This window comes from Centruroides sculpturatus, unplaced genomic scaffold (genome assembly GCF_000671375.1).
Source record: "Centruroides sculpturatus isolate CEXI.00-Female unplaced genomic scaffold, Cexi_2.0 scaffold720, whole genome shotgun sequence".
Taxonomy (NCBI): domain Eukaryota; kingdom Metazoa; phylum Arthropoda; class Arachnida; order Scorpiones; family Buthidae; genus Centruroides; species Centruroides sculpturatus.
The window spans coordinates 177,964-194,631 of NW_019385122.1; the positions used below are offsets into that span (position 1 = coordinate 177,964).

The 16,668-nt window shown below is 24.5% G+C and overlaps 1 protein-coding gene across 1 annotated transcript in view; it reads right to left on the reverse strand.

The window, feature by feature from the left end:
• Positions 1-8,361, reverse strand: part of LOC111635073 (serine-enriched protein-like) — a 46,138-nt gene extending 37,777 nt beyond the window's left edge. Inside the window, exon 1 of the mRNA XM_023379922.1 lies at positions 8,267-8,361. The gene's annotated coding sequence lies outside the window, so the exon portion shown is untranslated. The remainder of the gene's footprint in view (positions 1-8,266) is intronic.
• Between the last annotated feature and the right edge of the window lie 8,307 nt (positions 8,362-16,668).

Here is a 16,668-nt window from a genome sequence, read left to right on the forward strand (position 1 = left end):
CGATATGTTACTCATGTTAGTGATTTGTTATAAAGTTAATATCGATTAAAAAGTGTAAATAATAATAATAATAATAATAATAATAATAATTAAATGTATTTTAAAAATTAGTAAAATTTATTGGAAATTAGAATAAGAGATAAGAATACAGTAAATTATTGCCGTCATGCAGCATTTATAAACAAATAAAATACTCAGAGGTGGGGAGAAGCACATAAAGCAAAAGAAAGATGTGCTTGCACGAATTATGGTGGCGGCACGAGAAATTTAACGCACATCAGGTATTTTTGAGGAGTGTACAGAACACGCTTCACAGATATAATGTTTGCATGTACGTTGAACGTCGCCATATCCAGAAGCTCTTGTAGAGGATCAGGATGCAAAGCGAAACAAACGCTTAAGAAGAATCATATACTTTTATAAAAAGAACATTGCTTTCAGTAAATAAAAATAAAATACAAAAAAATAACTCAAAAAATATACAAAATTACACAACATATCTTAACACAAAGCATAAAAATACACGTAACTTATAAATAAAAATAAAATACAAAACCAGGAATGGAAATTTATGGTTTAGCCTAGTGACAAGTAGATTCTGAAACAAGTAATACTTAAAAATTTGTTATTTTTAGTATCATATTATGCAGAATGAATTTTTTTTTTATTTTAATGACTATTTAAAGCATAATTATAAACATTTTCTATCTTTTATAGCAGTTTAGAGTAAGACATTTTCAAGACAACAAAAGTAAAACATGGCTGCTTATTAAAAATCTACAAGAGAAACATTTTAAAATTGAGCATGCTTGAAATGGTTTTGAAGATGGATTTTAAAACCATTTCAAGCATGCTCAATCTTATACGGATGATTTTGTCACTTTAATAATTATTTAAGATATAATTAATATGTTATACATTTTATGGTCGTTTAATATAACACATTTTAAGAAAAACAAAGATTAAGCAGAGTCGTTTATTGGATGCATTTTGAACGAGATTTTTAGTCTTTAAACAGTCTAAAAAATTGCCCCCGGTAGTTTTTTTAATCATTTTAATGATTAATTAAAATATAAATTTTAATATTTTTATTTTTTATAACAATATAGCCCAAGACCTTTCAAGAAAACAAAGATAAAAGATGGTTATTTATTGAAAAGCTACAAGGTACATCTTGAGATTAATAGTATCTTAAATTGTTTCTAACTCTGATGAGCTTTATCATTTTAATGATCACTTAAGTTATAATTATGGCTATTTTTTATTTTTTAAAGCAATTTAGAACAAGACATTTCAGGAGAAAAGTAAAATTTGGTCTTTTTTGGCAAGGTGTACTGTACTGTACATTTTTCAATTAAATGTGCTTTGTAAGTTTTTCGGTGGAAGTGTAAGGTAAATTTTAAAACTTATTGCCTTTTAATTCTGTTCATTGGAGTAGATGTAATAAGGCATTTGTAATAGGTACTGTACTTAATAAATAATCCACCAACAACTATCAAATATATTGCAATAAGGTAAATGAGAAGGATGAAGATAAAGCGAAATCGATCCGGGATTTAGGTAATGGAAAATCAGTAGCAATTAGTTGCTGTAATAATCTTCCTAAACACTAGTTATATTCGATATGTTACTCATGTTAGNTGTGTGGTTTCCTGTTTAGCAGAAAATTTTGCACTTATTTTTGCACAAAAAATGCCTAAACTACTTAACCATTAATCTAAAGCTGAAAATTTTTAAAATTTTAATATATAGTTAATTAAATTAAGTAATTAAACAGTAAAAAAAAGACAGACATTTATAGCTTTAATCTTTACTAAATTTTATACTGTGCAACTTATTTATTTTGTGTAGCAGGAAAGACGGAAAACAAATTACGTAAACATATATAAACATGTATATATTTATTTTTAGTAAATATGCATCTCTATGACATAAAACATCGTTTAATATTACTGTATATCCATTTATCAATAGCCACTACAGTGCTTTAAATTAGATACAAGTGAAGTTTCTATTGTAAGATGAGAAAGAAACATGTGTCAAATGGAATTTTTATATATTATAGAATATTTTGATTTGGATTTATATAAATAATGACAACATTTATCATATAAAAATCATGATTTACTTCTATAGAAATATAAATCTAATACAATATAACGAAATAAATATACTGTATTTAATTTATTATCGCAAACTAGACGGGAAAATCTTAAAATAGTTTTTAAAATTTTAATTTCGATCATTCTTACTAATAATAACGTGCCAAATTAAAAAATTCTTTAAAATAGCTGACCTAACTGTAGTTAGGTATTTTAAAGAATATCCTATTTTCAGCTATTTTAAAGAATATCCAATAACTATGATCAGGCTTTCACTTAGGGTCGCTATTTGGCAAGGATCTCAAAAATACGTTAAAAATGGTTTATTCGATTACATTTTTTTTGTGTATTAGAAAAAAATCTTCGTTTTTTGTCTTTATTAATCTTTATTATTATTTTTAAAATATACTACAATTTTTAACACTGTTTTTTTCCTTAATGTAGTGAGGTCTAAGAGAGATGCTCTCAGTATCAAATGACAGCTGAGGCCTCTCTAGCTATGAGGCTTTATTGACTATTAATTAACTAAAATGATAGCATAAAAAATAACAATTATGTTAACTTCTCATACAAAAAATTAAGAAAAAACAAATGATTTAATAATATTTAAGTTAAAATTGCAGACTAAACAAAGTAAAAAAACTAATTTAAAAATAAAGAAAAAAAAATAAAATTAAATTAAACCTTAAAATGTTTTGGAATGAAAACAACATTGGAATATTTTCAAATAAAACAAATATAAAAAATTAAATGCATTTTAGCAAATAAAAACAAAAATATTTTATTAATTAATTTTTTTATTATATTTTAGATGAGATTTTAATAAAGATAAATTATTTTCCGTAAAAATTAAGCTAAATGATCATCATCATATTAAATAAATAAAAATTACTTGTTTTAAGTAACGATTTAACTTTATAATCCGAAAATATGATTGGTATTCGATTTACCAAACACAAAATCACATAATTTTGCCTCTAAACTAAATAAACTTTATCCCAAAAGACCATGCAACAGCCAAACAGATAGGCAACATCCAGTAATTCAGTTAGCATTGCTTCACTAATCTCTAACCTCTTAAAAGAATGCAACCTTTAAATAAATAATAAGTAAAAATTAAAATAGAAACATTTTAATATTTTAATAAATCATTAAAGAAAATATAAATAATTTCTCCTTTTTTATGAATATAACTGTGAAAGATGCAATCATAAAAGATTTGGTGACGTTGAAATCTTTCAATCGATACATCGGCTTCTAGATACTTTCTAAAAATAGTATCCTAGGGTTTATTTTCTTCTATCTCCCAAAAGAACTTGGATTTATAGATTTTTTTTCTTCCCCCCTTCTCCCATAACCATCATCTTAATATCCTTTGAATAAAGTTGAATTATTTGAAGCAATACCTNTGGAATTTTTATATATTATAGAATATTTTGATTTGGATTTATATAAATAATGACAACATTTATCATATAAAAATCATGATTTACTTCTATAGAAATATAAATCTAATACAATATAACGAAATAAATATACTGTATTTAATTTATTATCGCAAACTAGACGGGAAAATCTTAAAATAGTTTTTAAAATTTTAATTTCGATCATTCTTACTAATAATAACGTGCCAAATTAAAAAATTCTTTAAAATAGCTGACCTAACTGTAGTTAGGTATTTTAAAGAATATCCTATTTTCAGCTATTTTAAAGAATATCCAATAACTATGATCAGGCTTTCACTTAGGGTCGCTATTTGGCAAGGATCTCAAAAATACGTTAAAAATGGTTTATTCGATTACATTTTTTTTGTGTATTAGAAAAAAATCTTCGTTTTTTGTCTTTATTAATCTTTATTATTATTTTTAAAATATACTACAATTTTTAACACTGTTTTTTTCCTTAATGTAGTGAGGTCTAAGAGAGATGCTCTCAGTATCAAATGACAGCTGAGGCCTCTCTAGCTATGAGGCTTTATTGACTATTAATTAACTAAAATGATAGCATAAAAAATAACAATTATGTTAACTTCTCATACAAAAAATTAAGAAAAAACAAATGATTTAATAATATTTAAGTTAAAATTGCAGACTAAACAAAGTAAAAAAACTAATTTAAAAATAAAGAAAAAAAATAAAATTAAATTAAACCTTAAAATGTTTTGGAATGAAAACAACATTGGAATATTTTCAAATAAAACAAATATAAAAAATTAAATGCATTTTAGCAAATAAAAACAAAAATATTTTATTAATTAATTTTTTTATTATATTTTAGATGAGATTTTAATAAAGATAAATTATTTTCCGTAAAAATTAAGCTAAATGATCATCATCATATTAAATAAATAAAAATTACTTGTTTTAAGTAACGATTTAACTTTATAATCCGAAAATATGATTGGTATTCGATTTACCAAACACAAAATCACATAATTTTGCCTCTAAACTAAATAAACTTTATCCCAAAAGACCATGCAACAGCCAAACAGATAGGCAACATCCAGTAATTCAGTTAGCATTGCTTCACTAATCTCTAACCTCTTAAAAGAATGCAACCTTTAAATAAATAATAAGTAAAAATTAAAATAGAAACATTTTAATATTTTAATAAATCATTAAAGAAAATATAAATAATTTCTCCTTTTTTATGAATATAACTGTGAAAGATGCAATCATAAAAGATTTGGTGACGTTGAAATCTTTCAATCGATACATCGGCTTCTAGATACTTTCTAAAAATAGTATCCTAGGGTTTATTTTCTTCTATCTCCCAAAAGAACTTGGATTTATAGATTTTTTTTCTTCCCCCCTTCTCCCATAACCATCATCTTAATATCCTTTGAATAAAGTTGAATTATTTGAAGCAATACCTCAAGGAATCGCAACTTTATGATTATTTATTTATAAAATGTTCCTCTAAGCAACGATTTATAAATTTATCGTGTCACTTGATATGCGATATGATATATCGATTGCATTTTATTTTTAACTTAACTCCCTCTCTTCCTCTCATTCTCTCTTCGGACAAAATTTATGATAATTTAACTAACTAATTAAATGAGATTGGAAGGAAGGATTGGTATCTCTAAAATAAAAGAAAAAAAAATTTATTTTTAAATTTAAATTTAATTTAGAAAGAAATAAACATTCAGTTTTTATTAAAATCATTTTAAAGGAGGAGGAAAAGTTGCATTTTATTTATTAAAAACAATTCCTAAACTTGACAATAAGTTTTAAAAATGATGCTTGAAAACTATCCACTTCTTATCCTGATATATGAAAATATATACTACATATTTACATATATATACAGATGCAATTATATTTATATAACTGAATATATATATTTATACTGGAGTTTTATGATATTTTACTTATTTTACTTGTATATTACATGAAGGTATTTATTCAGCGATGTGGTTTTTCTACTCTTTTTACAGTTAATATAGTGCATATATTCAGTCAAAATTATAGAAAATATATATCTTTTCACAAAATTTGAGTTTTATTTTAATTTTAAAATTTTAAATATATTTTAAAAGCTAAAAATTATTCTAAAAGGTAACCCTGTAAAAGAGATTTTCTAGTATTGAATATATGGCTGAATATATGCATTTATCACTTACTTGAACTTATGTAAATGAATAAATAAATATATTTAGCCAATTTATAAAAGAATATATTAAATTTATGAGTGCATCTTTATCATTTTACATATATTCATCTCTATTAATTGGCTGAATATTCAGCCAATTAGTAGAGATGTATTAATAGATGCACATATTCANCAGTTAACTAACTTTTGGACCACCCTGCATTTAAATTTTAGTTTTTTTCTTATGTTTTTGCGAATTTAATCGATTAAACTAAATTTTTTAAACATTATTTAATTAACGAAATAAAAAAGTACAACAGTTTTTTTGTAAACTTAATTTAACTTCATTGCTATTATTGTTATTCTGTATTTTTGTTTCTTCTTTTGGATTTATCCTTCCAATTAAGCCTTTTTCCTTAATTATCCAACTTAAGATTATTTCTTTGACTGAACTAACAAGATTTTTTTTATTTATTTACTCCTATCGATTGTATAGATACCTGAAGGAAGCTGATTTCAATGAGTGGATGGAATAATAAAATTAAAATGAAAAAAAAAGTAAAAACCTCATCTAATTTTCAAAAAATAAAAAAATGAATAAATCTAATAATCAAAATTTATGTAACCTTATAGAATATATTTAAAAAATAATTTAATTTTTTTAGAATATATGAATTTAAAAATAATCTCTGTACAAATGAATTATTTTAAATTTGATAAATAATTCAAAATTTTAATTTATTTATTATAAATAAGCATTTTAAAAAATATTTACAATACTTCCTAATCTTTTATACTTATTCAAATTGTGATAATAATTAAAAGTAAGATTTAAAGTCTTCTTGTAGCTCACGAACTACTGGTTGAGAAATCATGCTTTATTAGCCATTAAACTATTAATTTTTAAATAATTTAAAATATATAAAATAAAAACTAAATAAATCTAATAAACGAAATTTAAATAACTTTATAAAATATATTTTAAAAATAATTTCATTTCAATTATATTTAATTTCTTAAAATATATTAATAAAACTCTCTTTTATGTAAATGAATTTTTGATATGTAATAAATAATTCAATATATATATAATAAAAATAACTGTTTTTAACACTTCTTAATCTTTTATACTTTTTTAAAACTATTATATTAATCAATAATGGGATTCACAGTCCCTTTGGGGTTCTCGAACTACTGGTTGGAAAATTACGTTTTATTTGCGTTAAAAATATTAATTTTTAATAATTTATGTATAAGTATATGTATATATTTGTGTAATATAAAACGATATTGTATTTCCTTGGGGTTATTTATTAAAGAATCTATTCAGAAAGTAATTATTTACATTTTCATATATCCTAACCTTTAAAAGTTCTAATATGTAATTTGTAAACATATTTATGTGAATATATTTATAAATAAATAAAAAGTAACACAAATTATATTTTATATTTTAAAAATAGGTATAAAAATATTATTTTATAATTTAAAATTACAATTTTTTAGTTATGGAATTGTACTTTTTAGCATTAAAAATACAGAAATTTGCGTTATTACAGAAATTTAGATTTCGAATAATTTATTGTAATTAGTAAATGTAAATTTACAAAAATTAATGCTTTTATTATGAAAACATCATTAAATATATTATTTTATCATTTAAATTGGAATAGTTTTAGTTATAAATTTGTACTTTTAATGCTAAAAAAATACAAATTTATAACTAAAAACTATAATTATTTTATAATTTATTAATTTTATATTATTTTTACATAAGTATAAATATATTTTTATGTATATTATAATTATTTTATACTTCAAAATCACAAATTTTTAGTTATGAATTGGTGTTTTAGGCATTAAAAATACAAAAAGATATGTTTTGGTTTTTTTATAGCTTTCAAGAAATGTACTGTAGTTAATAAGTATTAATTTACATAAAATGAATATTTTCATTAATCAAAATATCATTAAAATCTATATTATCTGTCTCTGTAATTAGTTACTGTAAATTTACTCATGCATAATTTTAATAAGTAACAATATGTAAATTTTTCTAAATATTGAATAATATAGTATTAAAATTTATATATTTTATATAAATGTTTAAATATATAAAATACATAAAATCAATTTTTTTTAATGAAGATCAAACTCTTTGTATGAAGTGCATAACTTGGTATTGATACAAGCTCGACTTTTTATACACATCTTTGTTGATTTAAAGATGTGATATTGAAATTTCACATGTTATATATATTTACATAATGTTTTATTTATTCAAGATGTGCACACAGAAAAATAAATTATAATTCTAGAAATATCATTAAATAATATTACCGATAGAAAATTAATTAATATTGTCTGGATTTTTATATTTAGTAATGATAAGTTTGTACTGATGTTTCCTATACTTTAACAATGAGTTTCTTCGGTGCTTCAATTAAAAATTTCTATATATTTAACTATAAATAATGATTATATGTTAAAGAGATATTTATTTTAAATTTTTATACGTTAAATTTATTGGTAAACTATTTTACGCACGTGTAAAGTATAGTACTTACCTCGTCAGTGAAGCACGACTTGTCAGCAGCTCTGCTACTCTTGTACTGAACTGAACCAGTAGATGTCAGAATATCGATCGTAAGAGACATTCGCCGTTACTAAATAATGGTTATTGGTGCTGAAAACAGCTTATGTGCAACAAGAATTTCTTTACAGATACATCCATGTTTAACATAAACGTCAGTTATTCTATCTTAAGCTTGAAAATTTGTATCTAAATTCATTCATACCTCATTTAATTTAACGTTTCCAATTTTGGGCGAAACTCCTTAAAAATCGAGATTTTCATAACTTAAAAATGCTTTTTCTGGAAGTTTTTTTTAATTAAGAATTGATTTAAATTTAATAAACCATATAATTAATTACTTTAATGTAGGGTTTTTTTCGATGCAGAGCACTTATTTGTTTTCAGAAGTAATTTGCAAAAGTGTTTTGTCGAGTTTGCAAGAACTTAAGATTTTGTAATTGCAGTAGTATTAGTAGTAGTAGCTATTCAAAATGCATTAATCTGTGCTGATAACTGCTGACAAAGCTAATTTTCTATCAGGAATTAAATGTCAATCAATAAGTCAGCAAGGATTTTAAGCATTCTCTTGAAAAATCGACATGAATAAAGCACATTTTCGTATATAAACATTTATTTTTTATTTGCAGACAGAGCCGTAACTAGCCATTCCTGTGCCCTGTGCAAGAATTTGCATTTAGGTCCCTTAATTTATTTGGTTTTGGGAAAATAATAAAACAAATACATTACAATAGATTTTTAATACGATTTATTTTAATTGAATTTTTCTGGCTTTCATTTCAGCAAATTCATTAATTACACCTTCATAATTAATATTTTTAATGATATTGTATTCTATTGAAATAATAGAAATATTGGATAATCGTTCTTGTCCGATAGCTGATCTTAAATAATTTTTTATTAAGTTTAACTTGCTAAAACTTCTCTCGCACGAAGCAATAGAAACGGGAAGAGTTAGAAATATTCGAAGAGCGACATTGATATTTGGGTAAGACTCAATTAAACCAAAATCATGAAGAGCCTGTAGAATATTAAGCGGAGATGCAGTTTCTATATTTTGTATAAGAGTCGTTACTTCAAAATTAAAACTTTCAATTTCACTTGTGAATTCGTACTTTTTTAAATCTTTGCTACATTTAATAGCGAGATCTGAAGCCGATTTTTTAAAATCAGCAACACTCATGTATTGTAAAGACGAGCCACAGAGAAAGCAAAAATCGCCACAGATAGTTTTCATTTTTTCATAATGCCAATCTATTTGAAACAATAGAGTGTCAAGAACACTGTAAATTTGTATTTTAAATAATTTTTCGGGTGTCAAGTTACTTCCTTCATCTGGTGTTTTATCTATTTCCATTATCTTAACTCTTTTTTTCCGTTTATTAAGAAATCCCTTTTCTATACTTTTTGATTTGTTTTAAGAATATGATTAATAATAGCACCTGTTAATATTGTTGGCCCTAAAGCTATATCATTTATTACTTCCATGTATCTATATATATCGAAGCGTTTTTCTGGACTATTCTATCTTCTGCGTTTTCGCAATCCCTTTTTTCAGTAGCATTTTAAAGACTGCGGGAGCCCCTTCGGGGCCCTACGCGCCCGCATAGTTCGCTTACCGCTTAATCCGTCGTTCAGGTATACACTACATATGCGTACCACTATAAAGCAAAAAAATGATGACAGAATTTCTGCACGCCTTTTACAACCTCGAGAGACTAAGATTTTATTCGGGAGTTACTGTTTTCAATTTAGTAATTTTTAAAAAATTCTCGGGCAGATTTATTTTTGTTACAAAATGTTATCTTTGCAGATTTCTAGCTCTTCACACTGTAGAAAAATCTAGAAATACAGTTTTGTATATCGTAATAATATTAGTAGTTGCCAGAAAGCTCTATAAAGTAGAGAAAAATCTGTAAATTTGAAAACTATAAACATAAATTTAGATTTCTCAAAAAATAAATTAAAAAATATCAAAAGTCGCTACTTTTGGCTGATTTGTCTGAGGTCTCCGCTACCTCACTACGTCCCTCTAAAAGTCGCCACAGTTGGGAACACTGGTAAGAAGACATCTAGGGTCTAAGTAAGGCGAAATGTAATCGCCAAACCACTCTGTAGAAAAGCGAAAAAATTTAAAATTTAAAAATATAATTTCTTGTGAACAGCAGTTTGGGTCCCCCTTCCAAGTGGGCCCTGTGCGGGTGCATCTGTTGCACCTGCCTAGTTACGGCTCTGTTTAGAGATACTCGCAAAATCATCTAAAACCATATAAAATTTGTAAAATGAGATAAAATCTGAAGAAGACATTAAGAACAATTAGGAAGAATAATGCACGTATCCTGTTACTAGAAACGAAAAGAAAGCAAATAATATGTTATTGAAAAAATAAAAATTGAATAAAAGCTATTATTTCCTAGGAAAAATAACAACGTCATAAATCCAAAAATGTGGTGTATACAATGGCATGGTATATGGGATTACAGTAAATGCATTGTTTGCGTAACACTGATGATAAGAAGTTAAAATTAAAAGTTCAAAGAATAAAAATTTGAGTAAAAAGCTATTATTTTCTAGAAAAAAAGATAATATGTATAGTTGTAGAACTAAACCTATGACATTATTCAATGTGGAATTCATTAAATGTAGCCTATTTCTTTACAAGGCATTGAAATGGAGACAGAGAAAAGAAGTTCAGAAAATAAAAATAAAAGTTCAAAGAATAAAAATTTGAAATTATACATGTACTGCATATATATATATATTTGAATGAGTAATATTTTAAGATTACTTGTTAACCTCTTTCAGTTAGTTGGTGAATGGTTCATTCAGCTTCCGTGCTCATACACAATACCCTATTCATCATCAATTCTTTACAATGCTCAGCATAACTAACATTGGAAGACAAATTTAGAAACCAATTTTATCTTAGACAAAAGTAAAATCCTGTACTTATCGTATGATATTGCACCATACTGTTTCTGTTTTTCTTTTTCGTTACCCTTTTAAATTATTATATTTCCAGATTATTTATTAGGTAATTTCAAATTGAAAGCAGAATAAGATAAAGTTTTTTTCCCTAAAGGTTATTGATTGATAATTTACTGTCTCGGATTTTGTTTTGAGTAATTTAAAGTAATGCCTTAGTATAAATTTAAAATAAATAAATATGTTTCTTAAAATAAACGTTCTGCCTACGAAAAAATCGAAACCGTAACAATTTACGAAGGCGGAAGGTAAGTGTGCTTGGGCCTACACGCAATACTTTGAAGTCACAATGCGTGTGTGACTTGTAAAGATTTATCACTAAAATCATAGTACAATAACATATTGAAGGACTAATTTAGTAGATTAGTAATATGACTTGATAAAATCACAATATATCTAGTTATAGTAATAGTATGTAACTTGATAAAAGTCACAATGTGGATAGAATAAAGAATTACTCTATATTAAATCACTGTGTGCAGCTAGAAAGAAAAGTCACAACGTACGTGACTGTGGTTTGTTTATAATACGTTTAGTTTCATCACACTAATCATTGTGAATTTAATTATAGAATCAAGAGACGAGTCAAGTCACAATATATGTGACTAGATACAGGAATCAGTGTAGATATTTTTCTTTTTAATACTGCATAAAGGCGTTGAGAATTGTTAGCAAACTGTAGGCTACTACTAGAATAACAATATTCATGATTTATATATATAAATCTATATAACAATGTGATTTAGAATCACATATATTAGAAATATAAATCATCGACAATGTTACTGCAGTAGCATTTTTATTCCTGATATAACATGGTACGAAGATTTCCATCAAGTATAATATTGTCTTTTGTTACTTGGAAAACATTAAACAAGTAAATATCTTAGAAAATAAAATAATAAAAAGTAATTTACTTCCATTAACATTTACATTAACTGTAAAAATATCTCAATAATCTTACAGAGAAGTGTTGAATTAACAATCTTTTCAAAATCTTAATAGAAAACTTTTGTTAAAAATACTTTTAAAAATTTTTAGATTAAAAAGAAGATAAATTTACAAATAATTAGAAGATTATTGTTTGATTAAGAGGCTTTACAGAAAAATATTAATGAATGTTCTTGAAATTTGATGTTTATCGAAGCTCTAAATGACTTGACTCCCGTAAGAAAACACTAAAAATTTCTTGTGAACAAGATTTAAATTTATTTTTAATTAGAATTTAACATAATACTAATATTAGAAGTTATATTTAGTTTTTGTACGATTTATAAAAATGTTTCTTTTTTTGGTCTTTCCTCTTCAAATAGATTGTGTTCAATTAATCGCCCACCTTTGATTACGTCTTGTGTAGTTTCAACCAAATAAAAATACCAAAAAAAAGCAGAAAAAAGACAGAAATACAAGAAAATTTTTCATCACCCACACAAATATTTGATTTCAAACCAAAATTGATCATTTGAGGTAATATCATCGTAAAGATTCTTTAAAGTTATAATACTCTAAATGTCAAGATGAATAACTTATAAGTAAAGAATTGTTGCATTTTTAAAAATTTAAAACAAAAAAATAACAACTTATTGGTTTTTCTAAACAAAATAAAGACATTTAAACACTTCTTTCCTTATTTTACACTTCAAATTAATCAGAATTTTGATATTTACTTAACGAATAAACTTGATAATAACATTTGATTATAATAATAAATGATGGTGTAAGGATAATCAATCATCATCTGCCATTAATAAATGTATAAATATGTATACATGATGTTAAATAAAGAGTCATTTGCCTGGAAAAGTTTCATATTTATCATCCAGGTAAATGGTATCACTGTGTATAAACCATATCTAAAAATATCGATTGTTCACTTATCGATGTAAATGGAAATCGATGGTAAATGTATTCTTAGAGATAAATCAATTGAAATTTTCTTTTTGAAAATTACTATAAATCTAGTCGAAAAGGCATTATCGATTTTTTAGATCAGACTTCTAGAAAATTGAATTGTTACAAGTATAGTTACTTGACGATAAAAAGCAAAGAAATGCGGATAAGGATAAAAGAACGTAAATAACTGATTTGTTGCTTATTTACTTCGTGTATTTGTATTTTTTCTTATATCTAAAAATGCATACATCTATTTTTTTTTTTTAATATTCTTTCCTCGTTGAATTTTTTAAAATTTTTCAAGGGATTTTTGAAACGAAACTGTAGCATTTGCTGTATCCTAATTAGTAAATTTAATGAAAATTTTATAACTTGTAATCTATTTATTTGTGATTTTTCTTATATACATAGGCACGAATTTAATTTTAAAAACTTTTCTTCATTTTTTCATAAGTTTTTTTTTTAAATTTTAAATGGATTTTTTTAAATGAGATTAAAATTTCTAATGCATCATAATTTGTAAATTATATGCGGGAAATTTTATAAATTTTTCGCCATTTATTTGTGAATATTTTTTTTAAATCTAAAAATGCATAATTTAATTTTAAAATTATTTAATTTTTGTTTAATTTTTCACCATTTTTTCTATTTTTTTTTTTTCATCAAATTAAATTGTAAAATATATCATGTAATAATTGGCAATTAAGCAAAATTTTCTTCAAATTTTTAATGATCAAAATTATATTTTCTAACAATAAATCACTAGAAAATCTAATAAAATTTTCCATGTTGACAGAATAGAGAGAGAGAGAAATACAAACTTTAAATTAACTTTTAATTAGAGAAATAGTTGAGTATAAAACTTTGACAACTTTAATCGCGAAATTAAGATGAATGACACGAAATTTAGGTTCATTCCTTTCTCACTTTATGTAAATTGTCAAGTGACGAAGATTATTATGTTATTTTATTCCTATATTAAACAATTTCGTTCTTAAACACACCAGTTTTAAAAGGGAAAACATTCAAATTTAATAATTTTCGAATGGAAAGCATTCACTAGACAATGTGAATTTAAAATAAAAACATTCTTTGGAAAAAGTGGATCTCAAATATGAAATAATTGTTGAAAAAATCTAGCAATGAGATGCTTAACTTTTCCGGCGATATTTAAAATTTTGGTGGCGCCATCTGTTATGATATTTTATTTTTAAAACTTTTTATATTTTTAACTATTATAAAATGGAAAATAGCTTATATTTCAGGGTAAGGATGGGTTTTATAAAAAGTTGTAAATACTAATAGCGAGTAAAATCGTCATTAAGTCGGATCCTACTCGCGATACGATGCACGGCTACCTTTATCTTCCCACCCCATCAACCTCTAACCACCAAAATTTAACAGCATCAATTCCTCCAATACACAAATTTGATTGCAAAATTTCAGAAATTTTCGACAAAAAAGAAAGATGTTATTAACCTTGAAAGAGGGTGAACATAATCGTTCTCCCACACACACTGACATATATACAGGGGAAAAAACGAATTCTTTTGCATTTCTCGGCATTTAAAAGTGTCAAAAGTCCAAAAATGTAAAAATCTTGGAGGTCATTTTTGACCAATGCCATACTTTCCCTCTGCTATATATAAAAGAGTCGGGATAAGTAAAAATTGGATGTAAAATGAGAAATAATTTTTCGGAAAAGTGGGCATAAAAATAGAACAACCATTAAAAAAGTGGGTTTAAAATGGAGAATAATTGTTGAGAAAAGCGACTTTAAAACGAAAATTGTTAGAAAAGAAAATATAAAATGGAAAAATAGATATAGAAAAATGTGGATCTAGAATGGAAAATAATTGTTGATAAAATAGATTAGAATTCGGAAAAAGCTGTTAGAAAAAGCGAAATAAACATAGAAAATAGTTCATAGAAAAGTGAATCTAAAAAGTAAAATAAGTATTGGAAAAAGTGGATTAAAGCGGATGAACAATCGTCAGGAAAAAAAAAAATTACAATTGAAAAATGTCGTTAAGAAGTTGATTAGAACTAGGAAGTAAATTAAAAATAGGAAATAATTGTGACAAAAATAGTTTAAAATAGAAAATAATCATTAATAAAGTGAAAAGTGTCATTAAAATGGATTTAAAATATAAAGAATTCGAAATAAATATAGTGGTATAAAAATGGATTAAGGACAGAGAATAAATAGGATTGAAGATAAAAAAAAAAATAATCTTAAAAATGGATTAGGGATGAAAACGTATGGAAAAAATGGATTAAAGGCAAAACATAACCACAAAAAAATGGATTAGAGATTTTTAAAAAATGGATTGAAGAAGAGAAAAACTGCATTAAACGTTAATAAAAGCGAAATCCAGAATACATATATATCCTTTTATAAATCCATTATGTTGGTCCAAGGAAAAGTATTGAAGATAGAAAATCCATTAAATGTTTTGATGATGGGGAGGAGGAGAGAATCATTTGCAGAACGGAGAATTAGATTCGTTTGTTTTGATGGCAGATGGTTTCAAACTGTTGTCATGGTGACATCTTCATTGTGAAGCCACATTAACAACTGCATTTGTTTACGTCCCAATTGTTCGTAGATAATCCTATTTACAAATCTTAAGAATAATTAAACATCTTATATTGAAGATTATAAAACATCAAAAAATTCTTAATAATGATTTATTTAATTTATTTAACGAGCAGTTGAAATACTAAAAATGATAATTTGCATGTCAAATGATGTAAAAAAAAGTAATTCATTAAAAGTCTTATAAATATTCTTTTAAAAAACCCTTAAAGATTGGATAATAATAATAATAATAATAATAAAATAAATTTTTAGATGATGTAATTATATAACTACTCCATTGATTTTTTTACATAATAAAATTCAATTTAAATAAATTGACTAAAACTTATATAAATATATTTTTATTTATTAATTAAAAAAGCCTGAAAATTAAATTTTTGTTTATTTATTTTTAAGCTATCATAACGGGGAAAAAAGGAAGAAAAGTGGGATTATAATAAAAAATGAAGATGGAAAATATGGGAAAATCTGAGAAAAAATGGAGGGAAAAATAACTTTAAAAATGCAGTAAATGGGAGAAAATTAAATAAAAATGAAGGAAAATGGAAAAATAAAAATATGAAAAATTGGGAAAAAAGGAATAAAAATGGAGGAGCGAAAATGAGAAAGACTGGGAGAAAATGAAGAAAAACAATGGGAAAAATGAGAAGAAAATAATAAAAATAGAAGAATATTCATTCAGTTTGATTTTTATTTAGGTCTACTTTTTTTAAATCAAAAAATTAAATGAAGCTAAACAGCAATCTTAGATACAAAATTCCAAATGTTTATCACATTAGTTGTTCTTTTGTAATAACTAGCATGAAATATATAGCCTATATAAAATTAGTCATTTTTTTTAATAGTTTTATTACTGCTAATTAATGCTTACAGTTACTACATTAGTGTTATATTCT